Below are 26,072 nucleotides of genomic sequence, written 5' to 3'. Positions count from 1 at the left end.
AAGAGATTTATCTGCCTTAGTAAATTCAGGAGGCCAAAGATTATTGACTTTTTCCTTGCTAACAAAGATTCAGAGGATTTTAGAGAAAAACTGAACTTGAGTGAACATGACTCACTCACTGCATGGTGCTGTGGGGAACTAAAGGGGAGTTAACGGACACTGAGTGCTCACTTGAAACCAGCCGTTTTCCTGAACATCAATGGAATGAGTTAAAGGAATATTGACTGAGCTAAGGAATTAGTTTAAGAACTAGTCCCAGACACTAATTTTGTCATTTGGCTTTCTCAATAAATACTGAACTTACTAGATTGAAAAAATCTCCAAGTTAGCCACGACACAGGCTGAGGAAAGGGCCTCCCCTGACTAAGGGAAACTAGAAACTGCAAAGGAGAAGGGGTGATGCCTTTCCTTGGGTTAATTAGCTGGGTGGCCACTTTAAACATACTGTTCTTCCTGACAAAACTGCATCACTGTGATGCAAAATAGGTGGTTTGACATTCTGCCTTCCTGACCCCAAAACAGCTAGGATGACGTCTCACACTAGAGGCATGGTCACATAGGTCACTGTCGTAGGTTTAGGCAGGTTCAGGGACATCTCCATTTCCTCACTGGCATTTTGTAGATCACAGGAAGACTTCCAGACTTCATACTGCCCCAGATATTGAAACTTAAGGTTTTATTGCAAGAAGTGGGGGAAAAGTAAGGAAGTTAGTTTTTCTGACCTGTATGTAAAGAGAGCAACTTGGAGTCCTGAAGCCTCCTGGGACTGCGAGATCTTCCTGGGACTTTCCCTGACCTGCCAGATGGAATGCGCAGAAGGAAGAGGACTCCAGCTGGGATCAGCAGGTTGGCAGGAGTCTCGCTCTCAATTCCTGGTGACCCTGCAATTTTTTGATCAAGTAAGAACCTCAGTGACTGACACAGCAATGAAGTGGAAAATAATTTATGACTAGAAACTGCCTCTGTCACTTAGTTCTGTCACTCAACTTGTCTGGGCCTCAGCTGCAAAACTGAGTTGGGGTAAAGAGGAGGAGAAGAAGGAGGGTGGGACCTTAGGACTTCTGAGACACCTTTACCTTCTAAACCCCAAGCTTTTTTTGTTATCTCAATACAAAGTGGTTTTATCAGCATGATAAGCCTTTCAACTTATCAGAGGTAAAAATTCGGCAGCTACCAAGTCCCTTCTCCTGCATTTGGACGGCAGTACTCAGCCTGTCAGCCCTGTTTAGCTAAACACATTCCGGAGCACTTGCTATAACCTGGACCCTGTGCTAGGAGCTCGAAGTACAGAGTAAACTCACAAACTTGTGGGGTCTTGAGGAGGATCCTGGTTGCTAGTTTAAGATAATACACTCCAAAATGTAAAGAAATACTTAAGAATTATACACTAGTTATTCTTTTTAGAGAGAGAGAGACAGACAGATAGGGACAGAGAGACGGCGGGGGAGGGGGAGAAGAGATGAGAAGCATCAAATCATAGTTGAGCTCTTCAGTTTTCCATTGATTGCTTTCTCATATGTGCCTTGACCAGGGGTTCCAGCCAAACCAGTGACCCCTTGCTCAAGCCAGTGACTTTGGGCTCAAGCTAGCAACCCTAGGCTCAAACCAGCGACCTTGGGGTGATGTCTATGATCCCAAGCTCAAGCTGGTGACCCCGCACTCACGCTGGTGAAACTGCTCAAGCTGGATGAGCCCACGCTCAAGCCGGCCACCTCTGGGTTTCAAACCTGGGTCCTCAGTGTCCTAGGCCAACTCCCTATCCACTGTACCACAGTCTGGTCAGGCACTAAGTTGTTCTTTTTAAAGAAAAAACACTTTAATGGCAGTTTTAAAATGTGTCTTTGACATACCTCCCAACAAGAGGGAAGCAATCTTAGTAACTCACTTGCAACCAGCTGAGTCTTTTGATAGTGATGTCAGATGATGTCTGATGTCAGGTTGGAAAAGGCTTCTTTCTGCCTGGTTCACTTGGGACACTCATTGTAGGGGAGGCCATCCTCCATGTATGTAGTTCGACTACCCCGAGACCTCCTCCATTAACCACCCCTGCTGAGTTGTGTTCCCAGTAGAACACCTTAAAATTATTCTCAAACTATTCCAGAATCAAAACCATGAAAACATTTACATTACAATAATTTTTTTCCAATGGGTACACAGTCCATGTTAAAAGAGAGTAAGATAACCATGGTATAAATGACCTAAAAGCGTCATGCAATTTTCTTAAAAGTCTTACATTTTTAAAGTATAGTCTTGACAAGGAGTTTAAGTTTCCTGAAATTAGAAACATACCCATGGAACGCTGTATTCTGAAAAGCAAAAATTCGATTTAAGAGAAATGAAACCAAGATGATCCTTTAAATAAATAACCACTACATTTGTCCTATTCTACCTTATCAATGTTCTTCAGGACAACGGAATTATTTTGTTTCTGTTTGTAAAAAAAAAAGTGAGCCTGAGCCTTTATTTACTCTAACCACAGTGAACCCCACCCCGGCCTGATGATCAGAAGAAAACTACAGGAAGGTAGGAATAAGGGCCTGCCTCCCATGCCTTCCGCTGCACTGTCTGGAACATGGTCCTCTCCTTTGGAAATCTGTAGATATTTTCAGCATCATTGAGATTCATGTGTTCTAATTCAGTTGGAGAATGTATCATGATGCATCTCCTAAGAATGACGGCTAAGAACAAGGGACCAGGAGCTGGTGTGAGGATGCAGCCTCCAGTCACTGCAGAAAACATCTCCACTTCATTAACAGGTGACAGTTTAAGGGTCTACTGTGGCAAGCAGCTAACCTTGCCTCTTCATTTTGATTTCTCTGTTTGCAAAGTTGTAATTACAGTCCTGACCTACCTTAATAGTCACGGTGTCTGTTGGTGGAAGCTGCAAACAGGTTTAAAAAAAAAAAAATAAGTGTAAGAAAATACTAAGTCACCTTGGCAAATATGATAGTTTTCAAAATAACTAATTTTTTTTTAAATGTTCAATCTTTAAAATTTGCATTTACCTTGGCCAGATCTGCCTGTGCTGCTGCCTGCCTTTTGTCATCTCAGTGTTAATAGTCACAATGGAAGGTAGAGTAGAGAATGGGTGTGGTGGGGGAGGGCTCAGCAAATAAACAAAACTCACTCCAGGTCCTTCCGGGTTTGAAGCTAATGAATCGAACAAGTGAAAATATCTCTATTTTCCTGATTGCACTAACTAAGGTGATACATCAAGTTCCATATGAAAAAAAAAGCAGATGAATAAGGGCTTATCTAGATAAATTCACAATAGGGTTTCTTTAAATGGTAAGTTCCTTTATTTATTTAGAGTAGGCTTAAAAAATATCAAAGTTGCCTGACCTGTGGTGGCGCAGTGGATAAGGCGTTGACCTGGAAATGCTGAGGTCGCCAGTTCAAAACCCTGAGCTTGCCTGGTCAAGGCACATATGGGAGTTGATGCTTCCAGCTCCACCCCCCTTCTCTCTCTGTCTCTCTCTCCTCTCCGTCTCTCTCTCTCCCTCTCTCTCTCCTCTCTAAAAATGAATAAATAAAATTTTAAAAAAAGTTAAAAAAAAATATCAAAGTTTGTCCTGTGCCAAACTTTTCAGGAATACTTCTATTACAGAAAAATAAAAGGGCAAGTATCTATCAAATAACATTGGGTCCCCAGGCCAAAAGAAAAGACATTATAAAATATTGTTGTTTTCCTTTGCTACCTCAACTGTGAAATGTTTTCCCATTATTTCTCCATCCCCCTATGTTTGTGAGGTCTCATTATTCTATTTTTTTTAATTTATTTATTTTTAAAAGATTTTATTTATTGATTTTTTTCTTAGAGGGAGGAGAGAGCAAAAGGTGTGGGGGAGGAGTGGGAAGCGCCAACTCATAGCTGCTTCTAGTACGCAAGCCCAGGGTTTTGAACCAGCAACTTCAGCATTCCAGGTCGACGCTCTATCCACTGCACCACCACACGTCAGGTGAGGTCTCATTATTCTAAACCTGGGCTCTAAGGGTGCTTCTTCTCTGACACCTTCTGATCTGAGAATCCCGGTTTCTCTTGTGCTGGGCTCTCACTAGACTTAATTCATTTCTCTATATATGCAATTCCAATGTGGAGCTGAAATAAGTTGTTTATATCACATCTCCTCTATTAGACTGTGAGGTCCATAGAACTGTGGCTTATTCAGTCCTCTTTATAATCCAGTGAATAGCTCTTTGTATAGCACAGGGGTCAGGAATCTTTTTGGCTGAGAGAGCCATGAACGCCACATATTTTAAAATGTAATTCCCTGAGAGCCATCCAACGACCTGTGTACATTACGCATTATCCAATAAAAATTTGATGTTGTCCCGGAGGACAGCTGTGATTGGCTCCAGCCATCCACAACCATGAACATGAGCAGTAGGAAATGAATGGATTGTAATACATGAGAATGTTTTATATTTTTAACGTTATTTTTTTTTATTAAAGATTTGTCTGTGAGCCAGATGCAGCCATCAAAAGAGCCACATCTGGCTCGTGAGCCAGAGGTTCCCGACCCCTGGTGTAGCAGGTGCTCAGTCCATGCCGAATGGCCTATCTTGGGATCTGTCAGCCATCACTGTGTTTCCTCTGTGCTTCTAATACGCAATATGTCTTTTACTCTGTGATTGCCACTGCATCCTTTTGAGTTTTGGTTCCAAAGTTCTTAATGACAAGACAGAGATCACGTCAGCGAATGCCAGGCCTGCAGTAGTTAGTGTGTGCGTGCGAGCTGAGTCATCATCACCCATTCCTGGCTTTTCTCCTCACATCCTCACCACCCTGTTTTCATTCCTTCTTCTCATTTCTCTTTTGGAGCACATCTGAAAGTGAGAAGATGTCATCTTACTACTATATTTGTATGTGCCAAATACTCTGCTGAATCTATGCTCTGAAGAAAGTGGTATTTATCTAGTGCAAAATAAATTTCCCTGTAATCTCGAGCTGTAAAAGTCCCATTCTAATTTTTTTTAAGTATGACATGGTGTAAATAAAACTCTTTCACAGAGGGTGAAAAAATTCAAAGTCATTAAAAGTCATTGTTTTAAGAATATGCAGTGGCCTGGGGCATTCCCCAGAGTTGTGGGAAAAGCATGCTATAAGGCTAAACAGAATTGCATACCATTTAGGTAGCTTAAAGTTTTCTTTTTATTCTTTCTCTCTCTGTGTATACGTGTGTATGAAGATTGAAAGGAAATATATACAATATTAACAAGTGCTCATCGAAAGCCACAGGGCTTATATTTTCTCCATTATACTTTTGCACTTCTCAATTTACCATGACGATAATGTACTTTATATATATATATAACTAGAGAAACAGAATCCTGGCATGTTACTTAAAAGGGGGGAACTGAGAAAGCTAAAAGGACAGAATAGACTGGGATATTGATAAGAAAATCTATGTTTTGTATTGTAGCCTGAGAAAGAGGGAGACAAAGTGGGTTTTTTTTATGGTAGTATTTTTTTAAATGAATACAATTTGTGTGTTCTCCAGAGTAGAGAACAGTATAATAAGGTCTCAGGGATCCATCACTCAACCCATTAACCGCCGTTATTCTTTCATCTAGTTTTCCCTCCCCTCTTCAAAGCAGTTTCTTTTTTTTTTTAAAGTATCCTAGTTATCCTTTAAGTTGTTTGGATATATGTTATTTTACAGTTTGGCTTTTCTGTTCTTGGATAGTTTACAAAGCCTCAAAGCTTCTGAACGCCCACTAATATGAGACAGCATCTTGATTCTGCAAGTGTGTGCCCTTCAACCCCACCCCCAGATGAATCCTATTGAAGCCCCTGAGAGCAAACATCTATCAAAAGCAAAGCGATATGGTATTTACTCAACTTGACTCCTGTCAGTGGGTCAGAGAACAGACTCCAGTGTCTAGGATAAAGCCAGGCCAGGCTGGGCCTTGGCAGCTCAAGCCTCCCCATTGTGATTCAAGATTCGGGGTGTAAACACATGCAGTGTTTAACCATAGCCAGTTTGCTTTGAATGTTTGATAGCCATGACTGGGCTTAGGAAGAACACTGCAATGACTTCTTCACTGGAACTGAAGTTGAGGCTTTATTTAGTATTTGGGCAAGCAGCACCGGCAGCTGCAAGCCCTCAATGGGCGCTTTCTAGTCCCAGAGTGGGTTGCGCTGTGTTGCTGGGAGCTGAAGGCCTGGAGCTGCCCAGGAGCTGGGGGAGGAGGAGGAAACAGGACTGCCCCAGCCTGGGCCATCCCCCAGCTCAGTGACAGGTGCTGAGAAACAAGGAGCAGGAGGAGCCCCTCCCCATGCGCTCCCAAGACCGGGCTCAGTGTCAGTCAGACAGGGACTGCCCTTGATTGTGGTTTTGTTTCAGGAATATGGGATGTTGGCAGGCAGAGATGTACCCTGTGGCTTGGTCCTTCTCTGTTGTGCCAGAGGTGATGAGAATAACAAAGACTCTGATTTTGCTTAATGACCAAGACTCAGATAACAAATCAGCATGGTTGTTGACAGAGAACCCTCTAGATACTTGACCTACCAGTGTGGGAAGGGGGAGTGTAAGGATGTAAGGAAAGAGCTCTAAGTTATATTTTAGTCCTACCAAAGGACATTATCTTCTCTTGATTTGGACTAATGAGCCTGTTTATTATTAACTATCATTTATGGGGATCTTTTCTGTGTCAGGTACTAAATTTTCTCCCTCACCTCAAATTTGCAAGGTTTTGTTGTCTCTCTCTCTCTCTCTCTCTCTTAATAAAGGAGAAAACTGAGTTTCTGAAAGGTTAAGTAATTTGTTCAAAATTATTATGCAGTTTATAAATAGTATAGCCAGAAATCCAGCCTTGGTATGACTATAATTTTTACTCTTTCTTAGGCAAACACATAGCTTGTACCCAGTAAGTTTAAATTCAAGGTGCCAGGTGGCTGTGGCCTATAACAAGAGAGTTGGCAGAATAAAAGAATACAGAGTAAGTCAATGGTTTACATATACAACAATATCTATTCTTCATCACAGGGAATTCCAAGAAAATTCAGATGAGGTAGAAGCATTAGGCAGAACTGCTAGATTCCTTCTCAGTACTTTAAGAAAACCCTTTAGGTGAGCATATAAAGAAAAAATTTTAATGCCACCCATTGTTTTTATTTTAAATAATTGCTCATTATTTTTTTATTTAAAAAATGGACTTCATTGTTTATAACAGTTACGGGGTTTACAGAAGAAATTGAGAAGACAGTAGAGTTCCCACATACTGTGCATCTTGTTTCTCCTATTATCATTATCTAATAATGTAAACTTGTTATAATTATTGAACTAATATTGATACATTATTAACTGAAATCCATAGTTTATTCAGATTTACTTGTTTTGTTTTCTTCTTTTTTCTTTTTGTTTTTTTACTAATGTCCTTTCCCCGTTCCAGGATCCCATCCAGGAAACCATGTTACATTTAGTTGTCATGTCTCCTTAGGCATCTCTTGGCTGTGATGGTTTCTCACAGTTTCTTAATTTTGATGATCTTGACAGTTTTGAGATGTACTAATGATTTTGTAGAAGGTAAGAGGATGCCCCTTTTTTGAAATCTGTCTGAAATTTCACTCATGATTAGACTAGAGTAATGGGTTTTGGAATATAGGACGTTGGATAGAAAGTGCCATTTGTATCACATAATATCAAGGGTATATATTACCAACATGATATATAATGGTGACCTTGATCACCTACTGAGGTAGTGTTGGTCAGTTTTCTCCACCAGCAAGTTATCCACACCTCCCCTCCAACTTTCCATAGTTTCTCTTTGGAAGTCACTATGCACAGCTCACACCTAAGTGGGGTGCTTGTCAACTTTTAAAATAGTCTTATTCATTTCTCCTCTTCTCTTAAACTGATTTCTCCTTGTGTGCCTTGTTTATATTTATTAATCTCTTCACCTCTACTTCCACTCTACAAATTGTAACTACTGCCATCACAGGCTTTCAGAGTTTGGACAGAAGGTCAAGTGCACTGGACCCTTGTAGGACTGGATTATCTGATAGCCAGATGAAGCAGAAATACACACGTTTTGAACAAATTTTATATATTTCCCAAAAGCAAGGAAGTAGTCATTATGGGATAGTTAGACATTTGTGAGGTATCCTAACATTTATTTTAGGAACCAGTATTATTTTAATTTTGAATAATATTATAGGGTGGCATAGCATTTTCAGTATCAAAGTCCCAAATGCTCCTCATCTTTTTACAGAAGAATTGGAGAGATGAATTGAGTTGGTCCAGTTTACAAATGAAGTGTCTCAACTCAAGGAAACAAAGTCTGATTGCAACAGGAACAGACATCTGCCATAAACACAGATTTTCCATAAACACAGATTTTCCAACAAACCACAAAGGCAGATCCTTTGATGATGATGAAGAGGAAAACAAAGATGATAGAGGAGGACGGAAGTTTGAGATGGAGGTAGTACCATTTCTTCAGCATTATGTACACAAGCATTTGTTTGAATGTCTACAGTATAAGAACAAAGAAAAAATAACCCTAAAATAATGTCAGATATAAGCACAACTGTCACTTTCTAAGCATTTCAAATTTTAACACTTCTTTCTACAGACTAACAGGGGCACCTTTTTTTTATAGACTTCTATTCTCTTTCAATGTTTTAAAATATATTTTGATAAATTTTAAAAACTTGAAACAATTAAAAATTATATTAGGAATATACAAACTGTCTGATAGTCAACTTAATCTAGTGGAAAGAAAACTGAACAAAGTTAGCAGTGTGCCTTTGACCTTGAAATGTTATTTGACTAGCAATCTGAGTAGTACCCTTTTAAACATTTTATCAAGGTCCAAGATTACTTAGGTATATCTTGAATGTAAGTTACAATTGTCAAAAAAAATTTTTTTTTTGTGAGTGGGAAGAATCAGAAATCAGAGTTCAATTTCCCCCAGAAAAATCTGTCCCCAAGTCTATAAAAGGAGCTGGTAGTCAAGATGGATTAGGTGAATTTGTCCCAATGGTACTAGTCAAGGGAAATACACTAAAGGATATTTTAAAGGACTTTTTAAACAGACATATTTGCTTGATTTGTTTTAGCCAATGTTCAGAAGTGGATACTAAATAGATGCTTTCTGGTGGTGAAGGCCATGGTGGGCAAAAGGATCATATTCATAAAATTATGAGGCACGCGGCAGTGGTGATGAAAAGGCAATGATGGAACAAATGTTTATAACCTTTTCAAGTAGGAGAATCTCTTTGGAAAGTCGAAATAATTTCATGAGTCCTCATATGACAGTAGTTGTATTTTACTATTATTCATTGAGAAAAATAATGAGTTATAAATTAGGGATAATACTAAAAACCACACAACCACACTACAGCTTCCATATACATTTGAAAAACCAGTGGCATGTGTGTATGAAAATGTGTACCTCTTATGTCTGTAGATAGTGCTTGTTGCATAAAGCCTTTAATAACCCTTGGGACCCCTAATTGGAAGGCATGCACTTTTGCTCCCTCTGTTCACTCCCTTCCCATGCTTATCCCCAGGCTCTTGATATAGGTCTTCTGTTCTAGTAGAGGAGCTTTTCTACCTGGACTTCAATTTCTATGGATCCACTCCCTCCCCCACATCTCCAGAGAACTCTGTGAAAAGGAAATGCACAGGCAACTCCACGTGGGCTGGTAGGTTGACCTGGCTGGAATTCTGGTGTTCTACTAGAGTCCAAGCAACTCTTGGTCGTATTGACCAATGCCACCTCACAACCCCCAACAATTTGGAAGGTATATCAACCTGAGATCAGCAAGAGAGGGCATAAGGACTGTCTGTGTCTGGTGCCTTAAATCTGTTCCTCCTTTCAAATCAAAAAAGGGTGTGAGATCTGGGTTGAGACTCACTGCTGAGGTCACTCATGAGTCACTGTCCTATTTTGGCTTCTAGATATGATGTATGCTTTTCTGTCTTCAATAAAGGTCTTGCTTCTTGGTAGATCTGCCTTCCACCCCACCCCTTGGCTTCCTGACACAGTTCTGATTTTCTACCATAGCTGGCTGCCTCAGAAAATTCTGGGGGAAATCCAACCCTTCTTCCCACCTGGGTAGCTCACTGCTAGCCTAGAAGGTGAAATAGGGTTTTCTTCATCCTTTTCCATCTCCACCACTAGCAAAACAAAACCAAAATGCAAACCTGCACCACTCTTGTCTGATACCAAAACCCTAACACTTAGAGGTCCGTTGATTTAGGTTTTAACCTTTGGTAAAACTGCTAAATGCCCTTAAAAGCAGAGGTCAGAAGTTAAGCCTTATCAGTAAGCTACCACTAAATGAGCTTATCAGATCTTTTCCTGATGGCAGATTTCAATCATGAAACATGGAAAGAGAAGAACACTGAACCTTCCTCTTTCTTACTTCTACCAACAGTCAGGAAAAGAAAAAATGAACAACTAAATGTTAGACAGATGAAGAGTAAAATCAGGGTTCTTATCTTATTGCCTTTCTTACTTCACAGTACAGTAACGTTTTCTTTCTAGAGCAGATATAGGCAGAGGACGGACAGAGTGTAATTTAGTTCACACTGGAGGTAACCAGGGTTTAACAAGATTCCTGAGAGTACTTAAGGGGGATCCAGGATAGGGGAAAAAAATCAGTGCACCTGAGGCAGTGAGTTGTAATCTGGTCAATGCAGGAAACACAAAACGCTCACTATGTCTCTGATACTGTTTTATGTGATTTATATACAATATATTGATAGGTGCTGTAATTATGCCCCATTTAACAGGTGATTAAATCAAGGCCAAAAAATATTAAATGACTTGCCCAACGGACCCAGTAAGTGACAAGGTCAAGATTGAACCCAGGCAGGGTGGTTCCAAAATCAGATCTTAAAAGCAGCACTGTGCCTGGACCAGAGAGGTTAGCTAAAAGCACACTCTGGTTCTAGTTTGAGCACTGCTTCTTGCTGTGTGACTTTAGAGCAGGTCATTTCAGCTCTCCAGCCTCATTTCCATCAAATGTAAAAGGTAAAGATCAGAGTAAATGACACAAGGTTCTCTTACTGCTCCAACATTCAGTGGTTGTGCATTGAACACATATGGTCATGAGACTTGACAGCCTGTGCAATGAATAAATCTTGTCTCCTCCACTCACCACATTCCCAGATATTTAAATGCCCAGAGTAGATTTTTTTGCCTTCCTTTTCTTACCCTCACTGTTAATTATGCTTGATGGTGATAACAGAACTGATATAAGAGGTGCTTTGGGATCTGTTAAAGGGGAGGAGAAGGAAGGAAGAGCATTGAAGCCAGATGGAAAACATGCTTGATATTTAACGATGACATTGGCCAAATTATTATCTTCTCTGAGCCTCCCCTTCTGCATCTGCAATGGTAAGAGTAACTACTCAACGGGCTTTCTGTGGAGATTCAGAAAGATATTAAGTAACCAGGGCCAGCACCTGACACATAATAAGTATTCAGTAAGGTTTAGATCCAGTTGCTTTTAAATAATTCTCTCTTCTTAACAGGTGACATGCAGAATCTAGAGTTGTAATGCCACTAGGAATGCCATGTGACATATCCCTTCTATTGTCCCAGGCTTCTGTGCTTCTAAGACAGCTCTTGATCCAGGTGGAGGTTACTTCCCCTTTTCCAGACACCTCTTGAGGTATTTACCTGGCTCATGACAACTCTCTTCTTTGGGACTGGCCTTGATACATAGATAATTTCAGATGATACTAACAGAAAACACAACTTATAAAGATTTAAGCAATAAAGGAAATGTATTGTCTATATACGTCTGTTAAGTCAGTGTGGTCCAACAAAGTGTAAGCTTTAGGTGAGCTTGCTCCAGTAATTGAGTGTTAGTACTGAATATATGGTGTCTTAGGGCTCCTCAATGAAAGTATTTCCTTAAAGTTTAGGACTCAGACTGTTACAATATCATTTCTGCTGCAAAAATATCAAGTCACAAAGGAAGAGAATAAAAGAAGAAACAAAGGCATTACAAAACAGCTAAAAAACAATTACCAAAATGGCATTGAGTCTATACCTATCAGTAATTACTTTAAATGTAAAATAAATTCTTTAATCAAAAGACACAGAGTATGCCTGACTGGTGGTGGTACAGTGGAGAGAGCATCGATCTGGGACACTAAGGTTCTGAATTTGAAACCTTGACATCACTGGCTTGAGTGCACTCTCGCCAGCTTGAGCACAGGGTTCCCAGCTTGAGTGTGATATCGTCAGCACGATCCCATGGTCATTGGCTTGGGCCCAAAAGTCACTGACTTGGTTGCTTGCTTGAGCAAGGGGGTCACTGAATTGGCTGGAGCCCTCCCCTCTCCCCCATCAGGGCACCTATGAGAAGCAATCAATGAGCAACAACTAAAAGTGCCACATCTATGAGTTGATGCTTTTCATCTCTCTTCTTTCCTATATGTCTGTCTGTCTGACTCTCTTGCTAGAAAAAAATTAAATTAAATTAAAAAAAGACAGAGTGGCTGGATAAATTGAAAATAGACACAAATAGAGATCCATCTATTCATTGCCTACAAGAGACCCACTTTAGATGTAAGAACACACTGAGACTAAAGGAGAAGTGATGAAAAAATATTCCATGCAAGTGGGACACAAACAAACAAACAAAAATAAAGTTGGAGTAGTAACACTTAGATCAGAAAAGACTAGAACAAGTGACAAAGAAGGTCATTATATAATGATAAAGTGGTCAATCCAACCAGAGAAGATAATATTTGTAAATATTTATGCACCCAATATAGAAACACCAGAATATGTAGAGCAAATGTATATTAACAGACCGAAAGGGAGAAATGACAGCAATACAACAACAGTAGGGAGTTTTAACACCTTACTTTTGTCAAATAAATAGATAATCCAGATGGCAAATTAATAAGGAAATATTGGCCTCATATAACACGTTACACTAGATGAACTTAATAGACAGCTATTGGATGTTCCATTCAAAAACAACAGAATATACATTCTTCTAAAGTGCATATGAAACATATTCTAGGATGTATCATATTAGTCCACAAAATAAGTCTTAATAAGCATAAAAAGACTGAAATCATATCTAGTATCTTTTTTGACAATAGTGCGAAACTTAAAATCAAGAGCAAGAGAGAAACTAAAAAATCCACAACACAAAACTGAACAATCAATGAGTCAAAAAAGAAACCAAAAGAGAAATAAAAAACTATCTTGAGAAAAATGAAAATAAAAATAAAACATACCAAAACTTATGAAGTGCAGCCAAAGCAGTACTAAGAGGTAAGTTTATAATGATAAACACCTACATTAATAAATAAGAACTCAAGCAGCCTAACTTCACACATCAAGGAACTAGAAAAAGAAGAATAAACTAAGCCCAAAGTTACTGAAAGGAAGGAAATAACAGATCAGAGTGGAAATAAAAGAAATAGAGACAAAAAACACAACAGATAAAAATCAATTAAACTAAGAGTTGTTATTTTTGATAAGATAAAATAAACATTTAGATATATTTATCAAGAAAAAAAGAGAGAAGACTTAAAATCAGAAATGAAAGAGAAAACATTACAACTGATACCATAGAAATATAGAAGATTATAAGAGACAACAATTATACACCAAAAAAATTGGATGACTTAGAAGAAATGGATGAATTCTTAGAAACATACATGAATAAATAGAAAAATCTAAAAAGACCAATAAGTAGTAAGGAGATTAAATCAGTAATCAAAAATGTCTCAACAAACACAAGTTCTGGACCAGATGACTTCACTGGTGAATTCTATCAAACATTTAAAAAACTAACATCAATACTTCTCAAACTCTTCAAAAAGGTAGACAAGAAGGAAACACTTCCAAACTCTTTTTACAAGTATAGCATTATCCTTCATACTGAAACCAGACAAGGACATCAGAAGAAAAAAAATTATAGGCCAATATTCCTGATAAACATACATGTAAAAACCCTCAACAAAATATTAGCAAACTGAATTCAGCAAGACAGTAAAAGATTCATACATTATGATCAAGTGGGATTTATTCCAGTGATGCAAGGATGGTTCAACATCTGCAACTCAATGTGATACATCACATTAATAAATTGAAAGTTAAAAATTATATGATTATTTCAATAGATAAAAATAATGACAAAATTCAACATCCATGTTTGACTAAGACCTTCAACAGACTGGGTATAGAAAAACATACCTCAACATAATAATGACCATCCATGACAAATCAACAACTAACATAGTCAAAATAGAAAGCTAAAAGCTTTTTCTCTAAAATTAGAAAACAAGACAAAGGTGCTCAATCTCACCACTTTTCCAATATAATCCTGGAAGTCCTAGCCAGATAATTAGGCAAGAAAAAGAAACAAAAGGAAACCAAAATGAAAAAGAAAAAAAAAACTCCCAAAGTATCATTATTTGCATATGACATAAAATTATGCATAGAATATCCTAAAGATGCCATCAAAAGCTATTAGAACTTAAAAACAAATGCAATAGGCCCTGGCTGAGTAGCTCAGTTGGTTAGAGAATCGTTCTGATACACCAAGATTGCTGGTTTGATTCCCAGTCAGGGCATGTACAAGAATCAACCAATGGCCCTGGCCAGTTGGCTCAGTGGTAGAGCATCAGCCTGGCATGTGGATGTCCTGGGTTCAATTCCCAGTCAGAGCACACAGGAGAAGCACTCATATGCTTTTCCACAGTTCCACCTCTTCCTTCTCTCTATCTCTCTCTCCCCCTCCCACAGCCAGGTTCTACTGGAGCAAAGTTGGCCCAGGCACCGAGGATAGCTCCATAGGCACTAGAATGGCTCCAGTTTCAATGGAGCAATGCCTGTTGGGCAGAGCATCACTCCCTGGTGGGCATGCCAGTGGATCCCGGCCAGGAGCATGTAGAAGTCTGTGTGTCTGCCTCTCCACTTCTCACTTCAAAAAAAAAAAGAATTAACCAATGAATGCATGAATAAGTGGAACAACCAATCAATGTTCCAATGTTTCTCTCTCTCCCTCTCCCTTCCTCTCTCTCCTTCTCAAATCAATTTTAAAAAACTCTAAAAAGAAATTCAACAGAGTTGCTAGATATAAAACCGATATACAAATATCAGTTCCATTGCTGTATACTAAGAATAAACTATCAGAAAAAGAAACTAAGGAAATAATTCCATTTACAATTGCATCAAAAAGAGTAAAATAGCTAGGAATAAATAAGCAAGGAGGTGAAAGACCTATGTAATGAAAACTGTAAGACATTAATAAAAGAAATTGAACACAACACAAATAAATGGAAAGATATTGTGTGGTCATGGTTTGGAAGCATTAATATTGTTAAAATGTCTATATTACCCAAAATCAATTTACAGATTCATGTAATCCCTATCAAAATTCCAAAAGCATTTTTTACAGAATTAAAACAAACAACCCTAAAATTTGTATGGAACCATAAAAGATCCTGAATAGCCAATACTGTCTTGAGAAAGAAGAATTAAACAAAGGTATTGAGCTTTCTGAGTTCAAATTCAAATTATTTAACACACCTATAGTAATAAGAACAGTATGGTATTAACATAAAAACAGACACACAGATAACTAGAACAGAATAGAGAGGCCAGAAATAAACCCATGCATATATCGTCAATTAATTTATAACAAAGGAGCTAAGAATGTATAATGGGGAAAGGACAGTCTCTTTAATAAATAGTGTTGGGAAAACTGGACCACTGTCTTACACCGTATACAAAAATCAACTCAAAATGGATTAAATACTTGACCATAAGACCTGAAAGCATAAAACTCCTAGAAGAAAACCGTGGTATAAACACCTTGACATAGGTCTTGGTGAATTTTTTCATTTGAAACCAAAAGTAAAAACAAAAATAAACAAGTATGACTACATCAAACTAAAAAGATTCTGTATAGCAAAAGAAACCATCAATAAAATAAAAATGGAATGGAGGAAATATTTGCAGATCACATATCTGATAAGGGGTTAATATTCAAAATATATAATGAATTCATACAACTCAATAGTAAAAAAATAAAAAATCCAATTAAAACATGGACAGAGGATCTGAGTGACATTTTTTTTCCACAGAAGACATACAGATGGCGAGCAGGGACAAGAGAAGATGCTCAACATCACTAATCATCAGGGAAATGCAAATGAAAACCACAATGAGATTTACTTGACACATGTTAGATGGCTAGCATCAAAAAGAGAGAAAGTAACAAGTGTTGGCAAGGATGTGGAGAAAAGGGAACCCTCACGCACTATTAATGGGAATGCAGACTAGTGTAGCCACTGTGGAAAACAGTATGGAAATTCCTCAAAAAATTAAAAACAAACCTAACATGATCCAGCAATTCTACTTCTGGGTATTTATTTTAAAAAAAAATGAAAACACTAACTCAAAAAAAATCTGCATCCTTATGTTCATTGCAGCATTATTTATAATAGCCAAGACATGGAAACAACCTAAGTGTCCATCAATGCCAAAGAATATGAGGTATATGGATAAAATGAAATATTTGTATTATTCGGCCATAAGAAAGAAGGAAATACAACTATTTGTGACAACATAGATGAGCCTAAGGGCATCATGCCAAGTAAAATAAGTCAAAGAAATATAAATATCCCACTTATATGTGGAATCTAAAAGAATAGTAAACTCATGGATACAAAGAACAGTTTGGTAGTTGCCAGAAGTGAGCTATGGGGAGTGGGAAAACTAGATGAAGGGAGTTAAATGCCATAAACTTCTAGTTATAAAATAAGTCCTGTGGATAGCATGATGACTATAGTCAATAATATTGTATTGTATAATAAAAAGTTGCTAAAAGAGTGGATCCTAAAAGTTCTAAACACCAGGGAAAAAAATTGTAAATACGTGTGGTAATGTGTTAACTAGATTTATTGTGGTGATCATATAATATATACAAATATTAAACCATCATGTTATACACCTTAAACTAATATAATGTTATATGTAAAGGATATCTCAAATTAAAAAAGAAAAAAATTGTGATACACACACACGCACATGTGTGGGTGCACGCACACACCCCCACAATTAAAATACTAGTCAGCCCTAATAAGAAGAATATTCTGTCATTTGACATGAATGGAGCTTGAGGGCATTATGCTAAGTGAGTTAAGTCAGATATAGAAAGATAAATACTGTATGATCTCACCTATATGTGGAATCTAACAAACACTTAACTCATACAAAGAACAGATTGTTGGTTCCCAGAAGAGAATGAGTCAGGGGAGTTACATTAGGTGAAAGTGGTCAAAACATACAAACTTCCAGTTATACGATAAATGAATTCTAGGGGGTGTAACATACAGCATGGTGACTGCCTTTAACAATACTGTATTGCATATTTGAAAGTTTCTAGGAGAGTAAATCTTAAAAGTTCATATCACGAGGCAAAAAAGTTGTAACTATGTGAGCTGACTGACGTTGGCTAAACATACTGTGATAATGATTTTGTAATATTATACATATATCAAATAATTATGTTGTACACTTTAAACTTATACAATGCTATATGTCAATTATATCTCCATAAAACTGGGAAAAACAAACAACAAAAATAAGTCACAGGACTAGTCCAGATTCAATGTGGACTTACATAAGATCACAGATGTGGTTCATTGTAGATCATCTTTGGAGATTACCTACTGCAACTAGACAACCAGAATCTTTCTATTAATATCTCTTCTCAGTCTCTTGAATTAAACAGAGTCAGATTTGTTGCTTAAAACCAAAATCTTTTTAATTACTATGTTTCTGAACATCTCTAAAATTGAAGAGTAGAATAAGCAAAAGAGAAAAAAATGGGAGAAGTTCATGTCAGTCTGTAACCAAAAGTCAATTGTATATCTCTGTTGTTTGTATGTGGTGGTGGTAGTGGTGGGTGGTGCACATGCTTATCTCCAAAGATCTCCATTTTTCTTATCAAAAGAAAGAAAGAAAGAAAGAGACAGAGAGACAGAGACAGGAAGGGGAGGAATGAGAAGCATCAACTCATAGTTGCAGCACTTTAGTTATTCATTGATTGGTTTCTGATATGTGCTTTGACCAGGGTGCTCCAACTGAGCCAATGATCCCTTGCTGAAGCCAGTGACCTTGGGCTTCAAGCCAGTGACCTTTAGACTCAAGCCAGCGACCTTGGACTCAAGCCAGTGACCTTGGGCTTCAAACCAGTGACCATGGGGTCATGTCTATGATCTCACGCTCAAACCGGTGAGCCCTTTCTCAAGCTGGCAACTCTGGGCTCAAGGCAGATGAGCCCATGTTAAACCTGGCAATCTCAAGGTTTTGAACGTGGGACCTCAGTGTTCTAGGTTGGTGCTCTATCCACTGTGCCACCACGTGATCAGGCCAAAGATCTCCAACTTTTTACAACATTAAATTTTACTATTTTTCAATACATCATATCATGGTACTTATAGATATGTCTGTATGTATTTCTAAGATATAAACACTTTAAAAATCCACAATACCATTATCACACTTAAAAATTAGTAATTCCTGAATATCATTTAATATCAGATCAGTATTCAGATATCCTTGTGTAATAAATGACTTCACATTTAAATTTCTAAAATCTTTGATGAGTAAGAATAAGATAGGTAAGAGGTTCAAGATTATACAATATGATGCTCATAAATTAGTTAGATATTCAATCAGCATAGAAACATTACCTATAAATTAATGATGAGTCTTGCTATGTTGGTAGTTAGAGAAGGGAGTCCCCAGAGGCACCATACTCTATGAACTCAACTAAGAAATAAAACAGAACTTGTTTAAGAGTCTGCCCTTTCTCTACCTATTGTACTCTCACTCATTCTTTCCAATCAGCTCAGACTTGACTTCTTCTCTTACTCTAACTCTATCCATTCCACTAAGCAGAACTATTTGTTCTCTTTCCTGGGTTTTCACAGCTCTCTGCAGCTATCTTCAATATATCATTTACTCTGCTGGGTGTAGCTTTTTGTTATATGTGGTAGGCAGAATTCTAAGGTGACCTCCAATGATTCCCTTGTATAAAATTCCCTCTCATTGTGTGTGAGCAGGACTTACAAATGTGAGAATATATCACTTCCATGACTATGTAATAGTATATACAGCAAAAGGGATTTTACAGATGAGTTTTAACATGTCAAATCAGTTGACCTTAAAATAGTAAGATTACCCTGGACAGGACTAACCAACCTGATCAGGTTACCTTTGAAAAGAGATGAGGCTTTTAAAAAAAGACTTGAAGAGTGAGAGTGATTTGATGCAAAGGAGATAATCCGTTGCCTACTTGGAGATGGAGGGGCCACGTGGTAAGAAATGCAGGCAGCCTCTAGGATTTGAGAACACCCCTGGCAGACCACCAGTAAGGATCAGACCTATATCCTCAAGGAATTAAATTCTGTCACAAGCACATGAGCTTGGAGTAGGATCCCACCTCCAGACAAGAGTGTAGCCCACCTGACAACTTGAGTTTAGGCCTGTGAGACCCTGAGTAGAGAACTCATTTGTGCTGTGCCTAGACTTCTCATCTATAGAATTGTGAGCTAATAATTGGGTGCTGTTTTATGCTGCTAAATTTGTGATTTGTTGCACAACCACAGAAACTAATACATTATGCATTGGTCTGCTCCACTATATTGTGATCTCCTAGAAGGCAGAGTTATGTTTCAATTATCAATATAGGCCCCTCTGAGCAAAGTGCCTGATTTGGAGCAGTAGTCCAATAAGTATTTGTTGAGTAAATTAATACAGGAATAGGAAGTGCTACAGTCTGTAGTGTTGTGTAGTAAATTAGAGACAAAGAGTCAATGTACTCAACTTATTTTTGTAAGTGTTCTTCAAATGCCCATGAGGTGTTCACCGCCATGTCAATGTCAAGTTCCTCCAACGTAGCATCTCCGATTCTTTTGGTCTCCCAGTGCTTTATTGTAAACTATTGAGTTTTCAAACATTACTGACGCATACATAGTAAATCATGGTTATCATGGTATTAGAGATATGAGCGGATAGGGAAATGAAAATTAGAGTTAGAAAAAGTTCCAGAACTTATTGTGAGGGAATAGCTTTATTCTGTTGCCCTTATAGAACTTCTGATTAATGTCACTCATGATGCTAACTTTGGGCAATACATTTAATCTCAGCATCAGTTTATTCACCAGTAAAAAGGTAGAATACATTATGTCACTCCTAGCCATAAGATTCTATGTAACCTATGAGTTTCCTGTGTTCTTTCCATCCCCGCTCATTATCTGTATAACAAGACGGCCACATTGTGGCTTTTGGGCTCAGGAAATGAAAAGGCCACAAGAGCCCACACATGGAACACACTGACTGCATTCTTTTCTCCCCATAGTTCCAAAGGAACATCTCAGAAACCTCAAGAAGAAGATGACGACGAAGAAGAAAACATGTTCAGACTTTCAAAATAATCTCCCAATATCTTGGCTTAAATGTTAAAATAAAAAAATGGTAAACAGATTTTTCCCTCTGAAAAAGTTCAGGCATTATAACATCACTGGAAGAATCCCAGCCTAAAAGGTCTGACATTTGACTATCTGGGCAGCAATAAAGCATAAACTCAAAATGAAAAGAAAATGACATGAGGCTTAAACTATGCTTTAAAGCCCCCCCCCAAGTTTTTTTGGGGGTGAGTGGGCAGGGAGGAGCTTGGATGAAGTAAGAATGAATTTTTCAAGGGTGGATAAATAAATTAAAAGTGAGCAATATCCAGCAGCTTCCAGTTGGCCGGCATTTTTTAACCCAGGAAAGTAAAAGACAGTGGTAACTAATTTCGGTCCTCTTTATAAATAAAGAAAAATATTCAGAGACAGAGACTTCTCACTCATTTAGCAAATAATTATTGAGCTCCAACCATGTGCTAGGTAATGTTCTAAATGATAAGACTATAGCCATGAATTTGATGTGAAACTTACTATTTTAGATATATTGGCCAGGAAATCCAGCTCCATTCATTTCCATGAATGTCCAATCTGTGCCGAGCAGCGAGTGCAGAGGTAGTTTCTCAGGAAAGCTAATGAACTTTATGCTTCATGGCTGCTTACTTTCATGGGCCCCTGCTACAGTTCTGGGTGTCCTTCTCAGGGATTTGGAGTTCATCTGGATGTATGCAATGCTGGCCCCCCAGGGTGTGGCCCTCCATCCTGAATCTGTGGGTGATGTTGGTGGTCTGCCAGTACTCCTTACATTTTTGCTGAACCTCTTGATACCCTGTAGCATGTGGGGTCTCCCTGAGTATTCAGAACCCAAGTTGGGCACCAAGTAGAAAGTTGACTGAGATTTCACTCTGCTCTCTGCTCAGAGTCCACTGGACTAAGGCTCTACCATGAGCACCTGGTGCCCTGCTATCCCTCTCCTCCTGCTCAAGACCTCTAAGAGGCTGCTGGACTTGGCTAAGCTGAGCCAGGTGCTAAGGCAATGGCCAAAGAGCCAGCTGGAATCCTTTCCAGTGCCATCAAAGGTCTGGAGCGAGTAAAAGGCACTTCCAGAACAAGAAATTGTTTCAGCTATGGCATGACCAACAAATTCTGAAGCTGAAAGAATCTTTCCTAAACTATTTTTTTCTTTTTTTCTTTTTCTTTTTCTGTATTTTTCTGAAGTGAGAAGCGGTGGGGGAGGAAGCAGACAGACAGACTCCTGCATGTGCCCTACCGGGATCCACCCAGCATGCCCACCAGGGGGCGATGCTTGGCCCCTCTGAGGCATTGCTCCACTGCAATTGTAGCCATTGTAGCGCACAATCAGAGCTATTCTAGTGCCTGAAGCGGAGGCCATGGAGCCATCCTCAGTGCCCAGACCAACTTTGCTCCAATGAAACCTTGGCTGCAGAAGGGGAAGTGAAAGATAGAGAGGAAGGAGAAGGGGAAGGGTGGAGAAGCAGATGGGCGCTTCTCCTGTGTGCCCTGGCCAGGAATCGAACCCGGGACTTCCACACGCCGGGCCAACACTCTACCACTGAGCCAACCGGCCAGGGCCTTTCCTAAACTATTAATAACAAAAACATCTATCTATCTATTATATCAGAAAATAAAATTATCTTTCTATTCTCTCTACACAAAATGGTACTGTAAATTTTTATCATATGAAGAAGGGTCAAAGAGTAGAAAGTCAAAAAAGTAGGGAATTATTCGAGCAGTTATGTTGTAACAGTAATAACAATTGTTAATACTAATTATAATAGTGCTATTTTTCTGGATGTTTTTTAAGACTTGTAACTTATGGTTTCTTTTTTTAAATTTAAAATAGAGATACACTCTTGAACCTAATTTCATAGTCTCTTTCATAAAGAGAGCTCCAAATTTGATAAGCTTTAGGCCTTGTGAAAATCTGGTTCTACCCTGACAGAGCACCTTTTCCTGAAGGAGTGGGCAGAAGTAAGAACATAGCAGATCACTAAAATCATGAGAAACTGATTCCCACAGTTTTTCTTTACACTATTAAATCCTAACCCTCTCACACTTGGTCTTAACTCTATTTAAAAAGCTGAGAAGAATCAAATGTCAATAAGAAGTGTTTGAAGTATCTAAATACAAAAGACCTGCCTGACCGGGTCTCAGTGAAAAAGCAAGAATCCAACTCTGTCTTCCTAATTTGGTAGAAGATAAATTTGCCTGGATTGGTTTTTGGAAAGGAAAAGAAATTACTTTGGAAGAACAGAGTTCCAGAAATTGAAGAGCATATCATTCCATTAGTGCATTTCTTTTAAAATTGGTTATTACTCCAGAGGTGGCCACTCTCACATGTCTTGAACACATCAACGGCTACTTTCCATCTATTCAGGAGGGAACAGCCAGGCGGAGAGCCAATGAAGGGAAAAGAAAGGACTGCCCATTTTGTTGCAACAAAACCAAAGAACTCTTGATTTATCAGTACATTTGGCACACTCGTTTTCAGGGGAGGGTGTGAAGGGGTGGTGGAAATAAAGGGTTGTAAATTTTATAAATGCAAGCCCTCTAAATTAGGCCAATTGGTCAGCTGCAAACTTGGCAGCATTGTGAAGCATGTGTGCTGGGGCTGCTTCAGAACACGATGTTCTGGTTCACTCTGAGAGCAAAGGAAAGTGGAAGAAGGGCTCAACCCGGGCCAGAGAAAGCGCTCAGCACAGACTTGTAAGAGGGCCAACAGGCACGGAAACACTGAGGATAAGAGACAACGTGGTTAGGCTGCTGACCACAAAATTAAGGGTGGGGGGCTGTGTGTGTGTGTGTGTGTGTGTGTGTGTGCATGCGCAACCCAAAACAAACTATTAAAGCCCCTGAGAGAGGTACTATAGTTCTGAATTTTACTGAAACTAAATTCTGGAAAATTCAGACCAGATTGATGATTAAAAGTAATAATAATGTTTTATGTAAGAGGACTGATGAAATTTTGCAAAAGTTATTGGAACTAATACTGAGATTATAAACTTTGAATCATAAAGATGTATGGCATGAAGAGAAAAAGAACAAGAAAAGAAATCACTTAAAACAGAATTTTTTAGCTCAAATTTGATAAGAACTTGCTAGGGCCTTTTTGAGCCTAAATTTATATTTCAGATTGTTTTAATTATTACTCAGATGCTAACAGGTGAAGTAGTCATATATAATACATATAAATAACTTGGCCTATTTGAGTATCTAGCCTTCTCAGATGTTTTCAAATGGTTTGTAAGAAAGTAAACTGAATACTTAAAGTGCAAAAAAAGTGAAATAGTGTATATAATTTAAGAAAATTAGGAGTAAAGTAAGTTATACTTTAATTCATAAAACATTTTGTGAAATGGTATTGACTACCTACACTCTTGAGACTTCTTTTTGGTTTTCTTTTTTAATGTTATTTAATTGTGTTTTTTTGTTTTGTTTTTTGTATTTTTCTGAAGCTGGAAACGGGGAGGCAGTCAGACAGACTCCCGCATGCGCCCGACCCAGATCTACCTGGCACGCCCACCAGGGGGCGATGCTCTGCCCATCCGGGGCGTCGCTCTGTCACGACCAGAGCCACTCTAGCGCCTGGGGCAGAGGCCAAGGAGCCTTCCCCAGCACCCGGGCCATCTTTTGCTCCAATGGAGCCTCGGCTGTGGGAGGGGAAGAGAGAGACAGAGAGGAAAGAGAGGGGGAGGGGTGGAGAAGCAGATGGGTGCTTCTCCTGTGTGCCCTGGCCGGGAATCGAACCCGGGACTTCCGCACTCCAGGCTGACGCTCTACCACTGAGCCAACTGGCCAGGGCCTAATTGTATTTTTTTAAGTGAGAGGAGAGAGATAGTGAGACAGACTCTCACATGCACCCCGACTGGGATCCACCCGGCAACCCTGTCTGGGGCTGATGCTTGAATCAACAGAGCTATCCTCAGCACCTGGGGCCAATGCTCGAACCAATCAAGTCACTGGCTCCGGAAGGGGAAGAGAGAGAGAGACAAGGGGAGAGGGAGAGGAAGAGAAGTAAATGGTTGCTTCTCCTGTGTGCCCTGACCAGAAATTGAACCTGGGATGTCCATACGCCTGGCTGTGGCTCTATCCAATGAGCCTCTGGCCAGGTCCTACTCTTGAGATTAAAGAGAATTTTTATTCAAATTATTTGGAATTGTGCTATGGTGATATCTCATTACAAAAAATCATTTATAACTGATATCATGCAAAAATAAATGCATCTGTTTTTCTTCAAATAGCCAGTAATGTCATAAACATGAAAGGACAGAGATCAAACTAGTGATAATTTCTTAATTCCAAATGTATATTATTACTTAAAAAATTTAAGTTGGGCCTACCAGACAGTAGTGCAATGGATAAAGCATCAGCCTGGGATGCTGAGGACCCAGGTTTGAAACCCCAAGGTCGCTGGCTTGAGCATGGGCTCATCCAGCTTGAGCATGGACTCATCTGGCTTGAGCGTAGGGTTGCTGGCTTGAGCGTAGGATCATAGACATGACCCCATGGTCACTGGCTTGAGCCCAAAGGTCGCTGGCTTGAGCAAGGGGTCACTGGCTCAGCTGGAGTCCCCAGTCAAGACACTTATGAGAAAGCAATCAATGAAGAACTAAGGTGCTGCAACTATGAGCTGATACTTCTCATCTCTCTCCCTTCTTGTCTCTCTCTCTCTTGCATGTGTGCATAAAAAATAATTTTAAGTTGAAAATAATTTCTTAAGGAATGTCTCTATACTGATTTATTGCACTGTAGAAGTTCAAGTATAAATGCAAAAATGCTTTTTACTTAGTAACATCCCTTTCTCCTTCACATAGGAAAAAAAGCCATGTTACTTATTATCAGTATGAAAAACCAGAGACTAGTGGCCAAAAGACTCAGCTGGTCTTTGTAAAGGAGTTTATGGCTTTCAGCTGAAATTGCTAAGTAAGAATTCTCCTTCTCAGCTGCTTGCTCTCTGTGAGTTCCCCATGGCCTCTGACCCCATTTCCATGGAGACAGAGGTGGGAAAGAGTAAAAATAAGTTAAGGGGGAAACTTTTTATTTTTTAGGCAGCATTTCCAAATCCCCATTCCTCGAATACTAAGGACTGTCCTAATTACAACTGGCCACACATGAGTAATTGAAATTCACTTTCAGTTCTTCAAGGTTAAATGACTGAAAATAAGGTATTTGATTGTAAAGGTACATTTGCGTAAATAGAAAATACCTGCCATGTTGGTACTGTTCAACCGAAGCTCAAAATAAATGTAAAATGGCTACTGATATTTAATAATGGAGAGAGAATCCTACCTACTGTTTTCCAAGATCTGTTTTATTTGGCTAAAGTTTATAAATGTTATGTGTTAGAATGTGCAGGCTTCTTCTGTAATGAGAGTGGGAGGGTTAGTTGGTGGTTCCCCAAATATCAGAAAGCTGAGATCTTGGTTAAGAAAACTTTAAAAAAAAGTGCCGTTTCCCCTCACATGTATCAATTAATCCATTCCCTTGCTGTAGGCTTTTGTTCCTGACTACTTAACTGAACTAATAAAAATAAATAGGAGATGATAATAACTATTACTCTAACCACTAGTTCTGCAGCTGAATACCAGCAGCTCCTTACTGAGTCATTATGGCATACTTGCTACTGTATGATATATGTTCTCA

At 38.9% G+C, this 26,072-nt stretch overlaps 1 non-coding gene across 1 annotated transcript; it reads right to left on the bottom strand.

The window, feature by feature from the left end:
• Nucleotides 1-24,155: 24,155 nt before the first annotated feature.
• On the bottom strand, nucleotides 24,156-24,231 carry TRNAS-GGA (transfer RNA serine (anticodon GGA)). Its single transcript has one exon. It is a non-coding gene; the product is annotated as a tRNA-Ser (tRNA).
• Between the last annotated feature and the right edge of the window lie 1,841 nt (nucleotides 24,232-26,072).

Source organism: Saccopteryx leptura, chromosome 1 (genome assembly GCF_036850995.1).
Source record: "Saccopteryx leptura isolate mSacLep1 chromosome 1, mSacLep1_pri_phased_curated, whole genome shotgun sequence".
In the NCBI taxonomy this organism is placed as follows: Eukaryota; Metazoa; Chordata; class Mammalia; order Chiroptera; family Emballonuridae; genus Saccopteryx; species Saccopteryx leptura.
This window is presented reverse-complemented; position numbering and strand designations above follow the sequence as displayed.